General features: G+C 51.0%; 4 pseudogenes; all 4 read right to left on the bottom strand.

Moving 5' to 3' along the window:
* Nucleotides 1–351: 351 nt before the first annotated feature.
* Nucleotides 352–4924, bottom strand: LOC140680703 (feather keratin Cos1-2-like; annotated as a pseudogene).
* A 2796-nt stretch (nucleotides 4925–7720) lies between these two features.
* On the bottom strand, nucleotides 7721–9607 carry LOC140680702 (feather keratin Cos1-2-like; annotated as a pseudogene).
* Nucleotides 9608–10997: 1390 nt separating this feature from the next.
* LOC116806687 (feather keratin Cos1-2-like) lies at nucleotides 10998–13513 on the bottom strand (annotated as a pseudogene).
* A 1572-nt stretch (nucleotides 13514–15085) lies between these two features.
* On the bottom strand, nucleotides 15086–16972 carry LOC140680701 (feather keratin Cos1-2-like; annotated as a pseudogene).
* Nucleotides 16973–16977: the final 5 nt, after the last annotated feature.

The raw sequence follows: 16977 nt of genomic DNA, 5'->3' as shown, positions 1-16977 counted from the left end.
TGAGCAGACTGGAGGAGTTGCCCCAGAACAATAAACGACTCAAAGGTCAAGGCTTGAATGCAACACACTTTTAATAAGTTTAAAGGAGAAAAGGTGATGGCTGACAGAGAGAACCAGGAGCAGCCAGTAAGATGGAGCTCCCATGTGCTTTTCTTCGCACTGCTCTGCAGAGGAAGGGAGGACAACAAGGCCATATTAGCCTTGGGGAGAGAGGGACAGAAAAGAAGAGGTGAGTGAAACAAGGAAGCGGTGGTCGAAAGCTCTAAATACAACTTTCTGAAGCTCTATCTCCTGCCCAAAACCAGGCTTTGAAGTCCTGGACGTTCCTGCAGGAAGACATTGCCAGCAGATTTAGCAGGGACGGCATCTGCTGCCACCATAGCAGTTGGTGATGCAGGAGATGTCAAAGCCCCCAGAGCTGATGGGCACTCCGCCACAGCTGAGGATGTTGCCAACAGCAGCAGAGGTGGAGGATCCCACAGCGGTGTTCTGTGGGGAGGAGCTGAGGATGGGGCCGGGCAGGGTCACCAGCACAGCAGGCGGCTCAATGACAACGTGGGAGCTCTGGCACTGCCTGACACAGCACTCATTGCAGCTGCTGGCCAGCGGGCAGGGGCCGCAGGGCTGGCAGCAAGGGTCGCAGGGCTTGCAGCAGGACATGGCTCGGGATCACAGGTGCACCTGGCACAGAGGGCAGGGAGAAGCACAGAGTGAGGACACATGAGAAGCAGCACTGCACCCAAACCCCCTGCAGCCCAGGCACCTCCTGGCCCCCACTGCACTGCCCAGCTCAAAGCCCAGGAGTCACCTCAATGGCAGTCCCAGCCTTACTTGATCTGCACAAGACCTTCTCTCCCCTGCCCTCTCCCAATAGAAGCAGCTCCCAGCCGTGGGCTGTTATTGCCCCTCTCAGCTGAGACCTCCAGCCAGGCAAGGGCTCCTCTTGGAGTAGCAGGAGGAGGAGAAGAGTCTTCCTACTCACCTGGTTCCTGAGGAAGAGGAGGAGGTGAGAGAAGTGGATGAGAGAGCAGAGACTTGGGCTGCCTTTTATAGCAGTCCTGCCCTGCCTCAGGTCCAGAGCCACCTCAGTGGAAGTCATAATTTTCTGACCAGCTCCTGTGAATTGTGCCCCATCCCAGTTAATGGTAGTGGCTGTTTCCTGGTTTCCTGTACTGCTGCCTTTTCATTTCCTGGCTAATTCTCTTTGCTTTCCTACATGAATGGTCATTTCTCAAAGTGCTGGGATGGGAGACTCAAGGATTTCCTGGGCAAAACCAATGCTGAGTGCATGTAGAATGCTCAGACCATCAGCTGGCAGCATCCTCTGTGGACAAATGTGTTCACCTGTGTCATTCCTGTGGGTTTGTTTTAGTCCACGTTGTCAGGAAATGGGCATCAGTCTTGTGTTTCTTGCCCACATGCCCAAGGTCTGCCACATGAGGGGTCATGACACATCATTTTCAGTTGCTTTTCCCATCTCTTCATGATGCTCACTCAGTGTCGCACGCGGCTGTGCATCTGCTGAGAGGGTTGGACCCTGTTGCTGCTGTAACAGTGCTCAGAGAAAAAATGTGTTTGACTCACTTGGCTCATCATCTTTCTGTGCAATCTCTGGGGGTCCTGTGGGAATGCCAGGAGTTGTCATGGGCCTGATCCTTATCCAGGAGACCTGAATCATTTTAATAAGCGGGACATGATACAGTTTGTGCTTGCGTGCAGACCTGGGACCTTACTGGGATTTTGGAGAAAGCTGGGGTAGCTCTCCTGTCTGTGATGTGCAGTGGTTGTGTAGAACAGAAGGCAAAATTACAACCCTGAACTCCATAAAGGTTGGTTTTCATCACCTCTGAGGCCTGCCCGGAAGAATCCATCTAATCCAAAATTCTAGAATCACAGAAGATGCTGAGTTAGGAATGACCCATCAGGAGCATCAAGTCCAACTCCTGACCCTGTACAGGACATGCCAAGACTCCCAAGAAGTACTCAAGAGTGTTGCCTAAACGCTTCTTGAGCTCTCTCAGGTTGGTCTCTCTCAGAGACCACTTCCCTGGGGGGTCTGTTCCAGTGTTTAACCACCAAATACCCGCTGGGTGAAGAACCTTTTCCTGATATCCCACCTCAGCCTCCCTCAACTCATCTCCACCCACTTCCTCAAGTCTTGTCCCTGGTCATGAGCGTAAAAAGTTTGCTTCTTTGCCCTGTACTGCCCCTCAGGAGGATGTCAAAGATCATGGTCATGCCTGACCTCAGTCTCATCTTCTCCTGGCTTTATGGGCTTCGTGGCCTCAGCCACTCCTCATGGAGATCCTCCAGACCCTCTCCCATCCTCATGGCCTCCTTTGTGCATTCTGTAATAGCTTATAGTCTTTTTATATATTCTGGTTTCCAAAAGGAGCCATGTGGAGGGGTTGCCCGTAGGGGTCATGCACACAGAAGGATGTGGAACTGGAGATGGTGTGGTTCTGGCAACTGAGACTAATGCTTGGGCAGCAGGTCTCACGAGGGGAAGATGAAGCCTTGGTTTTGGGACAGAGCAAGGTGTGTTGGTATCCTGTGAGATGGACAAAGGCTCTGTCACTGCCTTGATATCAAGGCAGGAGGAGCTTGTGTGGAATGTCGCATGCATCAGAGAGACCTGTGAACCTGAGCTGGTATTTGGAGCCAAGCAATGCCTTCAGAAGTTTATTTTCTGCACCCAAGAGATCATGGATACGCAGGGAATGATATTTGTTCAACTGCCTGGGGCTGAAGGCCAGGGATTAACCAGAAATTTCAAGTACAGCTCAAAACGTTCCTACATGTTGGCATAAGGGGTGAAACCACAAGTCATTTACACAGGGAAGGTGGACACCTGGAACAAGACATTAGATCGTTTTGGAGGTGTTGGGATCACAGCGACGGAGACTCCACTGCCCACACTGAGTGTGTTACCAATTCTTACTTGTGAATCCCCTCAGCCCTGCGGCTCTGGGCAGCAGCTGGGCCATGCCAAGTGCTGAGGGCCTGTGTGAGGTTTGGATCTCATCTCCTTGTTCCCAGGTGTGCTGGCCACAGACCCTAGGCCAGGCAATGAAGGAAGGATAGGAAGTGATGTGCTGTGGGCTGTTCACAATTGTTGTTGTTTCCCACTGCCACTCCTTTGGAGCCAAAGTCTCCATGATGGCCTTTGGCTGCTGAGTAGCCGGGGATGTTCTTCATCAGCTCCAAGGGAAAAGGGAAGGGCGCAAAGTAAAATCCGCCGCACTGAGCCCCATACTTTGTTGTCTCCACCTTTTTCCTGAGCAGACTGGAGGAGTTGCCCCAAAACAATAGACGACTCAAAGGTCAAGGCTTGAATGCAACACGCTTTTAATAAGTTTAAAGGAGAAAGGTGGTGGCTGACAGAGAGAACCAGGAGCAGCCAGTAAGATGGAGCTCCCATGTGCTTTTCTTTGCACTGCTCTGCAGAGGAAGGGAGGACAACAAGGCCATATTAGCCTTGGGGAGAGAGGGACAGAAAAGAAGAGATGAGTGAAACAAGGAAGCGGTGGTCGAAAGCTCTAAATACAACTTTCTGAAGCTCTATCTCCTGCCCAAAACCAGGCTTTGAAGTCCTGGACGTTCCTGCAGGAAGACATAGCCAGCAGATTTAGCAGGGACGGCATCTGCTGCCACCATAGCAGTTGGTGATGCAGGAGATGTCAAAGCCCCCAGAGCTGATGGGCACTCCGCCACAGCTGAGGATGTTGCCAACAGCAGCAGAGGTGGAAGATCCCACGGCGGTGTTCTGTGGGGAGGAGCTGAGGATGGGGCCGGGCAGGGTCACCAGCACAGCAGGCGGCTCAATGACAACGTGGGAGCTCTGGCACTGCCTGACACAGCACTCATTGCAGCTGCTGGCCAGCGGGCAGGGGCCGCAGGGCTGGCAGCAAGGGTCGCAGGGCTTGCAGCAGGACATGGCTCGGGATCACAGGCACACCTGACACAGAGGGCAGGGAGAAGCACAAAGTGAGGACACATGAGAAGCAGCACTGCACCCAAACCCCCTGCAGCCCAGGCACCTCCTGGCCCCCACATTTTCCTGTCCAGCTCAAAGCCCAGGAGTCACCTCAATGGAAGTCCCAGCCTTACTTGATCTGCACAAGACCTTCTCTCCCCTGCCCTCTCCCAATAGAAGCAGCTCCCAGCTGTGGGCACTTATTGCCCCTCTCAGCTGAGACCTCCAGCCAGGCAAGGGCTCCTCTTGGAGTAGCAGGAGGAGGAGAAGAGTCTTCCTACTCACCTGGTTCCTGAGGAAGAGGAGGAGGTGAGAGAAGTGGATGAGAGAGCAGAGACTTGGGCTGCCTTTTATAGCAGTCCTGCCCTGCCTCAGGCCCAGAGGCACCTCAGTGGAAGTCATAATTTTCTGACCAGCTCCTGTCAAATGTGCCCCATCCCAGTTAATGGTAGGGGCTGTGTCCTGGTTTCCTGTACTGCTGCCTTTTCATTTCCTGGCTAATTCTCTTTGCTTTCCTACATGAATGGTCATTTCTCAAAGTGCTGGGATGGGAGACTCAAGCATTTCCTGGGCAAAACCAATGCTGAGTGCATGTAGAATGCTCAGACCATCAGCTGGCAGCATCCTCTGTGGACAAATGTGTTCACCTGTGTCATTCCTGTGGGTTTGTTTTAGTCCACATTGTCAGGAAATGGGCATCAGTCTTGTGTTTCTTGCCCACATGCCCAAGGTCTGCCACGTGAGGGGTCCTGACACATCATTTTCTGTTGCTTTTCCCATCTCTTCATGATGCTCACTCACTGTCGCACGCGGCTGTGCATCTGCTGGGAGGGTTGGACCCTGTTGCTGCTGTAACAGTGCTCAGAGAAAAATTGTGTTTGACTCACTTGGCTCATCATCTTTCTGTGCAATCTCTGGGGGTCCTGTGGGAATGCCAGGAGTGTTCATGGGCCTGATCCTTGTCCAGGAGACCTGAGTCATTTTAATGAGCGGGACATGATACAGTTTCTGCTTGCGTGCAGACCTGGACCTTACTGGGATTTTGGAGAAAGCTGGGGTAGCTCTCCTGTCTGTGATGTGCAGTGGTTGTGCAGAACAAAAAGCAAAATTGCAAACCTGAATTTGATAAACGTTGGTTTTCATCGCCTTTGGGACCTGCCAGGAAAAGTCATTCAGAAATGTGGCCTGAGGGGTGCAAAGAGGACTAGGGAGAATGTGCAGTAATGCAGACCTGATTTCCAAATGATAACATTATGGTAATCACCATAACTAGCTCAGTCTGTTCAACTTGCCAAAGACATGAAGTAGATCCACCAAGCACTTTAGATGGTTGTATTTTTTTAAGTGTTTCTTTCCAAGTCCTACATCATAGTATCTCATTTTGAGATTATTTGAAGATTCATCTGCCCTTTATTGAAGCCAAAATGTTGTTTTCCTGTTGAATTTGAAATTAACTAAATCAAATTTGCTTGGTAGTCTATTAAACCAGCCTGAACTGGTTTTTTCCTTCTGATTATTTTATTCACCTAAAATTGCTCTATACTCCCTTGTACCCCTTATTAGATGACAAGGTTTTGTAACAATGAGGAGGTTAAAGGAACATCTCACGTGCTTTGCCCATTTTCTACAAAGCTAGATCCAGACAGCTAAAGAACAGAGTCAGTGCTGGCCAAGCCTGAACTTCTCAGTGACACTGGTCAAGCCTTCATGAAAACATATTTAAGAAAAGGCAAAAAGCACAGCACAGGAAGTGTGGGATGAAGCAAAACGTGTCTTTAGTTTCTTGATCGCTGTCCATTCATCATCTCACTGGCACCAAATGGGAAGAAAATTCCCCTAGAGGAAAAGCCCCCAAAAACCCAACCCTCAAGATAAAGATAGAAGGAATGCAGTCTTTACTCCCTGGAGAACCAGAGGCTTGTGGAGGACCACACCATGGTATTTATGTAAGGGAATGGCATTTAGCAAGAGGACTGAGACTTTCTCAGCACAATCATAAAATTCTAGAATCACAGAAGATGCTGAGTTGAAAATGACCCATCAGGAGCATCAAGTCCAACTCCTGACCCTGCGCAGGACACGCCAAGACTCCCACCAAGTACCTGAGAGTGTTGTTGAAACACTTCTTGAGCTCTCTCAGTTGGTCCCTTGCAGAGACCACTTCCATGGGGGGTCTGTTCCAGTGTTTAACCACCAAATACCCGCTGGGTGAAGAACCTTTTCCTGATATCCCACCTCAGCCTCCCTCAACTCAGCTCCACCCACTTCCTCAAGTCTTGTCACTGGTCCTGAGTGTGAAAAGTTTGGTTCTTGCTCCTGAACTGCCCCTCAGGAGGATGTCAAAGATCATAGTCATGTCTGGCCTCAGTCTCATCTTCTCCTGGCTGAATGGGCTTAGTGGCCTCAGCCACTCCTCATGGAGATCCTCCAGACCCTCTCCCATCCTCGTGGCCTCCTTTGGGCATTCTGTAGTAGCTTATAGTCTTTTTATATATTCTGGTTTCCAAAAGGAGCCATGTGGAGGGGTTGCCCGTGGGAGTCACGCACACAGAAGGATGTGGAACTGGAGATAGTGTGGTTCTGGCAACTGAGACTAATGCTTGGGCAGAAGGTCTCACGAGGAGCAGATGAAGCCTTGGTTTTGGGACAGAGCAAGGTGTGTTGGTATCCTGTGAGATGGACAAAGGCTCTGTCACTACCTTGATATCCAGGCAGGAGGAGCATGTGTGGAATGTCGCATGCATCAGAGAGACCTGTGAACCTGAGCTGGTATTTGGAGCCCAGCAATGCCTTCAGAAGTTTATTTTCTGCACCCAAGACATCATGGATACCCAAGGAATGATATTTGTTCAACTGCCTGGGGCTGAAGGCCAAGGATTAACCAGAAATTTCAAGTACAGCTCAAAACGTTCCTACATGTTGGCATAAGGGGTGAAACCACAAGTCATTGACACAGGGAAGAGTGACACCTGGAAGAAAACATTAGATCCTATTGGAGGTGTTGGGATCACAGCGATGGAGACTCCACAGCCCAGACTGAGTGTGTTACCAATTCTTACTTGTGAATCCCCTCAGCCCTGCGGCTCTGGGCAGCAGCTGGGCCATGCCAAGTGCTGAGGGCCTGTGTGAGGTTTGGATCTCATCTCCTTGTTCCCAGGTGTGCTGGCCACAGACCCTAGGCCAGGCAATGAAGGATGGATAGGAAGTGATGTGCTGTGGGCTGTTCACAATTGTTGTTTCCCATTGCCACTCCTTTGGAGCCAAAGTCTCCATGATGGCCTTTGGCTGCTGAGTAGCCGGGGATGTTCTTCATCAGTTCCAAGGGAAAAGGGAAGGGTGCAAAGTAAAATCCGCCGCGCTGAGCCCCACACTTTGTTGACTCCACCTTTTTCCTGAGCAGACTGGAGGAGTTGCCCCAGAAGAATAAACGACTCAAAGGTCAAGGCTTGAATGCAACACACTTTTAATAAGTTTAAAGGAGAAAAGGTGATGGCTGACAGAGAGAACCAGGAGCAGCCAGTAAGATGGAGCTCCCATGTGCTTTTCTTCGCACTGCTCTGCAGAGGAAGGGAGGACAACAAGGCCATATTAGCCTTGGGGAGAGAGGGACAGAAAAGAAGAGGTGAGTGAAACAAGGAAGCGGTGGTCGAAAGCTCTAAATACAACTTTCTGAAGCTCTATCTCCTGCCCAAAACCAGGCTTTGAAGTCCTGGACGTTCCTGCAGGAAGACATTGCCAGCAGATTTAGCAGGGACGGCATCTGCTGCCACCATAGCAGTTGGTGATGCAGGAGATGTCAAAGCCCCCAGAGCTGATGGGCACTCCGCCACAGCTGAGGATGTTGCCAACAGCAGCAGAGGTGGAGGATCCCACGGCGGTGTTCTGTGGGGAGGAGCTGAGGATGGGGCCGGGCAGGGTCACCAGCACAGCAGGCGGCTCAATGACAACGTGGGAGCTCTGGCACTGCCTGACACAGCACTCATTGCAGCTGCTGGCCAGCGGGCAGGGGCCGCAGGGCTGGCAGCAAGGGTCGCAGGGCTTGCAGCAGGACATGGCTCGGGATCACAGGTGCACCTGGCACAGAGGGCAGGGAGAAGCACAGAGTGAGGACACATGAGAAGCAGCACTGCACCCAAACCCCCTGCAGCCCAGGCACCTCCTGGCCCCCACTGCACTGCCCAGCTCAAAGCCCAGGAGTCACCTCAATGGCAGTCCCAGCCTTACTTGATCTGCACAAGACCTTCTCTCCCCTGCCCTCTCCCAATAGAAGCAGCTCCCAGCCGTGGGCTGTTATTGCCCCTCTCAGCTGAGACCTCCAGCCAGGCAAGGGCTCCTCTTGGAGTAGCAGGAGGAGGAGAAGAGTCTTCCTACTCACCTGGTTCCTGAGGAAGAGGAGGAGGTGAGAGAAGTGGATGAGAGAGCAGAGACTTGGGCTGCCTTTTATAGCAGTCCTGCCCTGCCTCAGGCCCAGAGGCACCTCAGTGGAAGTCATAATTTTCTGACCAGCTCCTGTGAATTGTGCCCCATCCCAGTTAATGGTAGTGGCTGTTTCCTGGTTTCCTGTACTGCTGCCTTTTCATTTCCTGGCTAATTCTCTTTGCTTTCCTACATGAATGGTCATTTCTCAAAGTGCTGGGATGGGAGACTCAAGGATTTCCTGGGCAAAACCAATGCTGAATGCATGTAGAATGCTCAGACCATCAGCTGGCAGCATCCTCTGTGGACAAATGTGTTCACCTGTGTCATTCCTGTGGGTTTGTTTTAGTCCACGTTGTCAGGAAATGGGCATCAGTCTTGTGTTTCTTGCCCACATGCCCAAGGTCTGCCACATGAGGGGTCATGACACATCATTTTCAGTTGCTTTTCCCATCTCTTCATGATGCTCACTCAGTGTCGCACGCGGCTGTGCATCTGCTGAGAGGGTTGGACCCTGTTGCTGCTGTAACAGTGCTCAGAGAAAAAATGTGTTTGACTCACTTGGCTCATCATCTTTCTGTGCAATCTCTGGGGGTCCTGTGGGAATGCCAGGAGTTGTCATGGGCCTGATCCTTATCCAGGAGACCTGAATCATTTTAATAAGCGGGACATGATACAGTTTGTGCTTGCGTGCAGACCTGGGACCTTACTGGGATTTTGGAGAAAGCTGGGGTAGCTCTCCTGTCTGTGATGTGCAGTGGTTGTGTAGAACAGAAGGCAAAATTACAACCCTGAACTCCATAAAGGTTGGTTTTCATCACCTCTGAGGCCTGCCCGGAAGAATCCATCTAATCCAAAATTCTAGAATCACAGAAGATGCTGAGTTAGGAATGACCCATCAGGAGCATCAAGTCCAACTCCTGACCCTGTACAGGACATGCCAAGACTCCCAAGAAGTACTCAAGAGTGTTGCCTAAACGCTTCTTGAGCTCTCTCAGGTTGGTCTCTCTCAGAGACCACTTCCCTGGGGGGTCTGTTCCAGTGTTTAACCACCAAATACCCGCTGGGTGAAGAACCTTTTCCTGATATCCCACCTCAGCCTCCCTCAACTCATCTCCACCCACTTCCTCAAGTCTTGTCCCTGGTCATGAGCGTAAAAAGTTTGCTTCTTTGCCCTGTACTGCCCCTCAGGAGGATGTCAAAGATCATGGTCATGCCTGACCTCAGTCTCATCTTCTCCTGGCTTTATGGGCTTCGTGGCCTCAGCCACTCCTCATGGAGATCCTCCAGACCCTCTCCCATCCTCATGGCCTCCTTTGTGCATTCTGTAATAGCTTATAGTCTTTTTATATATTCTGGTTTCCAAAAGGAGCCATGTGGAGGGGTTGCCCGTAGGGGTCATGCACACAGAAGGATGTGGAACTGGAGATGGTGTGGTTCTGGCAACTGAGACTAATGCTTGGGCAGCAGGTCTCACGAGGGGAAGATGAAGCCTTGGTTTTGGGACAGAGCAAGGTGTGTTGGTATCCTGTGAGATGGACAAAGGCTCTGTCACTGCCTTGATATCAAGGCAGGAGGAGCTTGTGTGGAATGTCGCATGCATCAGAGAGACCTGTGAACCTGAGCTGGTATTTGGAGCCAAGCAATGCCTTCAGAAGTTTATTTTCTGCACCCAAGAGATCATGGATACGCAGGGAATGATATTTGTTCAACTGCCTGGGGCTGAAGGCCAGGGATTAACCAGAAATTTCAAATACAGCTCAAAACGTTCCTACATGTTGGCATAAGGGGTGAAACCACAAGTCATTTACACAGGGAAGGTGGACACCTGGAACAAGACATTAGATCGTTTTGGAGGTGTTGGGATCACAGCGACGGAGACTCCACTGCCCACACTGAGTGTGTTACCAATTCTTACTTGTGAATCCCCTCAGCCCTGCGGCTCTGGGCAGCAGCTGGGCCATGCCAAGTGCTGAGGGCCTGTGTGAGGTTTGGATCTCATCTCCTTGTTCCCAGGTGTGCTGGCCACAGACCCTAGGCCAGGCAATGAAGGAAGGATAGGAAGTGATGTGCTGTGGGCTGTTCACAATTGTTGTTGTTTCCCACTGCCACTCCTTTGGAGCCAAAGTCTCCATGATGGCCTTTGGCTGCTGAGTAGCCGGGGATGTTCTTCATCAGCTCCAAGGGAAAAGGGAAGGGCGCAAAGTAAAATCCGTCGCACTGAGCCCCATACTTTGTTGTCTCCACCTTTTTCCTGAGCAGACTGGAGGAGTTGCCCCAGAACAATAGACGACTCAAAGGTCAAGGCTTGAATGCAACACGCTTTTAATAAGTTTAAAGGGGAAAGGTGGTGGCTGACAGAGAGAACCAGGAGCAGCCAGTAAGATGGAGCTCCCATGTGCTTTTCTTTGCACTGCTCTGCAGAGGAAGGGAGGACAACAAGGCCATATTAGCCTTGGGGAGAGAGGGACAGAAAAGAAGAGATGAGTGAAACAAGGAAGCGGTGGTCGAAAGCTCTAAATACAACTTTCTGAAGCTCTATCTCCTGCCCAAAACCAGGCTTTGAAGTCCTGGACGTTCCTGCAGGAAGACATAGCCAGCAGATTTAGCAGGGACGGCATCTGCTGCCACCATAGCAGTTGGTGATGCAGGAGATGTCAAAGCCCCCAGAGCTGATGGGCACTCCGCCACAGCTGAGGATGTTGCCAACAGCAGCAGAGGTGGAAGATCCCACGGCGGTGTTCTGTGGGGAGGAGCTGAGGATGGGGCCGGGCAGGGTCACCAGCACAGCAGGCGGCTCAATGACAACGTGGGAGCTCTGGCACTGCCTGACACAGCACTCATTGCAGCTGCTGGCCAGCGGGCAGGGGCCGCAGGGCTGGCAGCAAGGGTCGCAGGGCTTGCAGCAGGACATGGCTCGGGATCACAGGTGCACCTGGCACAGAGGGCAGGGAGAAGCACAAAGTGAGGACACATGAGAAGCAGCACTGCACCCAAACCCCCTGCAGCCCAGGCACCTCCTGGCCCCCACATTTTCCTGTCCAGCTCAAAGCCCAGGAGTCACCTCAATGGAAGTCCCAGCCTTACTTGATCTGCACAAGACCTTCTCTCCCCTGCCCTCTCCCAATAGAAGCAGCTCCCAGCTGTGGGCACTTATTGCCCCTCTCAGCTGAGACCTCCAGCCAGGCAAGGGCTCCTCTTGGAGTAGCAGGAGGAGGAGAAGAGTCTTCCTACTCACCTGGTTCCTGAGGAAGAGGAGGAGGTGAGAGAAGTGGATGAGAGAGCAGAGACTTGGGCTGCCTTTTATAGCAGTCCTGCCCTGCCTCAGGCCCAGAGGCACCTCAGTGGAAGTCATAATTTTCTGACCAGCTCCTGTCAAATGTGCCCCATCCCAGTTAATGGTAGGGGCTGTGTCCTGGTTTCCTGTACTGCTGCCTTTTCATTTCCTGGCTAATTCTCTTTGCTTTCCTACATGAATGGTCATTTCTCAAAGTGCTGGGATGGGAGACTCAAGCATTTCCTGGGCAAAACCAATGCTGAGTGCATGTAGAATGCTCAGACCATCAGCTGGCAGCATCCTCTGTGGACAAATGTGTTCACCTGTGTCATTCCTGTGGGTTTGTTTTAGTCCACATTGTCAGGAAATGGGCATCAGTCTTGTGTTTCTTGCCCACATGCCCAAGGTCTGCCACGTGAGGGGTCCTGACACATCATTTTCTGTTGCTTTTCCCATCTCTTCATGATGCTCACTCACTGTCGCACGCGGCTGTGCATCTGCTGGGAGGGTTGGACCCTGTTGCTGCTGTAACAGTGCTCAGAGAAAAATTGTGTTTGACTCACTTGGCTCATCATCTTTCTGTGCAATCTCTGGGGGTCCTGTGGGAATGCCAGGAGTGTTCATGGGCCTGATCCTTGTCCAGGAGACCTGAGTCATTTTAATGAGCGGGACATGATACAGTTTCTGCTTGCGTGCAGACCTGGGACCTTACTGGGATTTTGGAGAAAGCTGGGGTAGCTCTCCTGTCTGTGATGTGCAGTGGTTGTGCAGAACAAAAAGCAAAATTGCAAACCTGAATTTGATAAACGTTGGTTTTCATCGCCTTTGGGACCTGCCAGGAAAAGTCATTCAGAAATGTGGCCTGAGGGGTGCAAAGAGGACTAGGGAGAATGTGCAGTAATGCAGACCTGATTTCCAAATGATAACATTATGGTAATCACCATAACTAGCTCAGTCTGTTCAACTTGCCAAAGACATGAAGTAGATCCACCAAGCACTTTAGATGGTTGTATTTTTTTAAGTGTTTCTTTCCAAGTCCTACATCATAGTATCTCATTTTGAGATTATTTGAAGATTCATCTGCCCTTTATTGAAGCCAAAATGTTGTTTTCCTGTTGAATTTGAAATTAACTACATCAAATTTGCTTGGTAGTCTATTAAACCAGCCTGAACTGGTTTTTTCCTTCTGATTATTTTATTCACCTAAAATTGCTCTATACTCCCTTGTACCCCTTATTAGATGACAAGGTTTTGTAACAATGAGGAGGTTAAAGGAACATCTCACGTGCTTTGCCCATTTTCTACAAAGCTAGATCCAGACAGCTAAAGAACAGAGTCAGTGCTGGCCAAGCCTGAACTTCTCAGTGACACTGGTCAAGCCTTCATGAAAACATATTTAAGAAAAGGCAAAAAGCACAGCACAGGAAGTGTGGGATGAAGCAAAACGTGTCTTTAGTTTCTTGATCGCTGTCCATTCATCATCTCACTGGCACCAAATGGGAAGAAAATTCCCCTAGAGGAAAAGCCCCCAAAAACCCAACCCTCAAGATAAAGATAGAAGGAATGCAGTCTTTACTCCCTGGAGAACCAGAGGCTTGTGGAGGACCACACCATGGTATTTATGTAAAGGAATGGCATTTAGCAAGAGGACTGAGACTTTCTCAGCACAATCATAAAATTCTATAATCACAGAAGATGCTGAGTTGAAAATGACCCATCAGGAGCATCAAGTCCAACTCCTGACCCTGCGCAGGACACGCCAAGACTCCCACCAAGTACCTGAGAGTGTTGTTGAAACACTTCTTGAGCTCTCTCAGTTGGTCCCTTGCAGAGACCACTTCCATGGGGGGTCTGTTCCAGTGTTTAACCACCAAATACCCGCTGGGTGAAGAACCTTTTCCTGATATCCCACCTCAGCCTCCCTCAACTCAGCTCCACCCACTTCCTCAAGTCTTGTCACTGGTCCTGAGTGTGAAAAGTTTGGTTCTTGCTCCTGAACTGCCCCTCAGGAGGATGTCAAAGATCATAGTCATGTCTGGCCTCAGTCTCATCTTCTCCTGGCTGAATGGGCTTAGTGGCCTCAGCCACTCCTCATGGAGATCCTCCAGACCCTCTCCCATCCTCGTGGCCTCCTTTGGGCATTCTGTAGTAGCTTATAGTCTTTTTATATATTCTGGTTTCCAAAAGGAGCCATGTGGAGGGGTTGCCCGTGGGAGTCACGCACACAGAAGGATGTGGAACTGGAGATGGTGTGGTTCTGGCAACTGAGACTAATGCTTGGGCAGAAGGTCTCACGAGGAGCAGATGAAGCCTTGGTTTTGGGACAGAGCAAGGTGTGTTGGTATCCTGTGAGATGGACAAAGGCTCTGTCACTACCTTGATATCCAGGCAGGAGGAGCCTGTGTGGAATGTCGCATGCATCAGAGAGACCTGTGAACCTGAGCTGGTATTTGGAGCCCAGCAATGCCTTCAGAAGTTTATTTTCTGCACCCAAGACATCATGGATACCCAAGGAATGATATTTGTTCAACTGCCTGGGGCTGAAGGCCAAGGATTAACCAGAAATTTCAAGTACAGCTCAAAACGTTCCTACATGTTGGCATAAGGGGTGAAACCACAAGTCATTGACACAGGGAAGAGTGACACCTGGAAGAAAACATTAGATCCTTTTGGAGGTGTTGGGATCACAGCGATGGAGACTCCACAGCCCAGACTGAGTGTGTTACCAATTCTTACTTGTGAATCCCCTCAGCCCTGCGGCTCTGGGCAGCAGCTGGGCCATGCCAAGTGCTGAGGGCCTGTGTGAGGTTTGGATCTCATCTCCTTGTTCCCAGGTGTGCTGGCCACAGACCCTAGGCCAGGCAATGAAGGATGGATAGGAAGTGATGTGCTGTGGGCTGTTCACAATTGTTGTTTCCCATTGCCACTCCTTTGGAGCCAAAGTCTCCATGATGGCCTTTGGCTGCTGAGTAGCCGGGGATGTTCTTCATCAGTTCCAAGGGAAAAGGGAAGGGTGCAAAGTAAAATCCGCCGCGCTGAGCCCCACACTTTGTTGACTCCACCTTTTTCCTGAGCAGACTGGAGGAGTTGCCCCAGAACAATAGACGACTCAAAGGTCAAGGCTTGAATGCAACACACTTTTAATAAGTTTAAAGGAGAAAAGGTGATGGCTGACAGAGAGAACCAGGAGCAGCCAGTAAGATGGAGCTCCCATGTGCTTTTCTTCGCACTGCTCTGCAGAGGAAGGGAGGACAACAAGGCCATATTAGCCTTGGGGAGAGAGGGACAGAAGAGGTGAGTGAAACAAGGAAGCGGTGGTCGAAAGCTCTAAATACAACTTTCTGAAGCTCTATCTCCTGCCCAAAACCAGGCTTTGAAGTCCTGGACGTTCCTGCAGGAAGACATTGCCAGCAGATTTAGCAGGGACGGCATCTGCTGCCACCATAGCAGTTGGTGATGCAGGAGATGTCAAAGCCCCCAGAGCTGATGGGCACTCCGCCACAGCTGAGGATGTTGCCAACAGCAGCAGAGGTGGAGGATCCCACGGCGGTGTTCTGTGGGGAGGAGCTGAGGATGGGGCCGGGCAGGGTCACCAGCACAGCAGGCGGCTCAATGACAACGTGGGAGCTCTGGCACTGCCTGACACAGCACTCATTGCAGCTGCTGGCCAGCGGGCAGGGGCCGCAGGGCTGGCAGCAAGGGTCGCAGGGCTTGCAGCAGGACATGGCTCGGGATCACAGGTGCACCTGGCACAGAGGGCAGGGAGAAGCACAGAGTGAGGACACATGAGAAGCAGCACTGCACCCAAACCCCCTGCAGCCCAGGCACCTCCTGGCCCCCACTGCACTGCCCAGCTCAAAGCCCAGGAGTCACCTCAATGGCAGTCCCAGCCTTACTTGATCTGCACAAGACCTTCTCTCCCCTGCCCTCTCCCAATAGAAGCAGCTCCCAGCCGTGGGCTGTTATTGCCCCTCTCAGCTGAGACCTCCAGCCAGGCAAGGGCTCCTCTTGGAGTAGCAGGAGGAGGAGAAGAGTCTTCCTACTCACCTGGTTCCTGAGGAAGAGGAGGAGGTGAGAGAAGTGGATGAGAGAGCAGAGACTTGGGCTGCCTTTTATAGCAGTCCTGCCCTGCCTCAGGCCCAGAGGCACCTCAGTGGAAGTCATAATTTTCTGACCAGCTCCTGTGAATTGTGCCCCATCCCAGTTAATGGTAGTGGCTGTTTCCTGGTTTCCTGTACTGCTGCCTTTTCATTTCCTGGCTAATTCTCTTTGCTTTCCTACATGAATGGTCATTTCTCAAAGTGCTGGGATGGGAGACTCAAGGATTTCCTGGGCAAAACCAATGCTGAATGCATGTAGAATGCTCAGACCATCAGCTGGCAGCATCCTCTGTGGACAAATGTGTTCACCTGTGTCATTCCTGTGGGTTTGTTTTAGTCCACGTTGTCAGGAAATGGGCATCAGTCTTGTGTTTCTTGCCCACATGCCCAAGGTCTGCCACATGAGGGGTCATGACACATCATTTTCAGTTGCTTTTCCCATCTCTTCATGATGCTCACTCAGTGTCGCACGCGGCTGTGCATCTGCTGAGAGGGTTGGACCCTGTTGCTGCTGTAACAGTGCTCAGAGAAAAAATGTGTTTGACTCACTTGGCTCATCATCTTTCTGTGCAATCTCTGGGGGTCCTGTGGGAATGCCAGGAGTTGTCATGGGCCTGATCCTTATCCAGGAGACCTGAATCATTTTAATAAGCGGGACATGATACAGTTTGTGCTTGCGTGCAGACCTGGGACCTTACTGGGATTTTGGAGAAAGCTGGGGTAGCTCTCCTGTCTGTGATGTGCAGTGGTTGTGTAGAACAGAAGGCAAAATTACAACCCTGAACTCCATAAAGGTTGGTTTTCATCACCTCTGAGGCCTGCCCGGAAGAATCCATCTAATCCAAAATTCTAGAATCACAGAAGATGCTGAGTTAGGAATGACCCATCAGGAGCATCAAGTCCAAGTCCTGACCCTGTACAGGACATGCCAAGACTCCCAAGAAGTACTCAAGAGTGTTGCCTAAACGCTTCTTGAGCTCTCTCAGGTTGGTCTCTCTCAGAGACCACTTCCCTGGGGGGTCTGTTCCAGTGTTTAACCACCAAATACCCGCTGGGTGAAGAACCTTTTCCTGATATCCCACCTCAGCCTCCCTCAACTCATCTCCACCCACTTCCTCAAGTCTTGTCCCTGGTCATGAGCGTAAAAAGTTTGCTTCTTTGCCCTGTACTGCCCCTCAGGAGGATGTCAAAGATCATGGTCATGCCTG

Source organism: Taeniopygia guttata, chromosome 27 (assembly GCF_048771995.1).
Source record: "Taeniopygia guttata chromosome 27, bTaeGut7.mat, whole genome shotgun sequence".
Classification (NCBI taxonomy): domain Eukaryota; kingdom Metazoa; phylum Chordata; class Aves; order Passeriformes; family Estrildidae; genus Taeniopygia; species Taeniopygia guttata.
The sequence above is the reverse complement of the archived record's forward strand: the minus strand, read 5'-3'. Positions and strand labels throughout refer to the sequence as shown.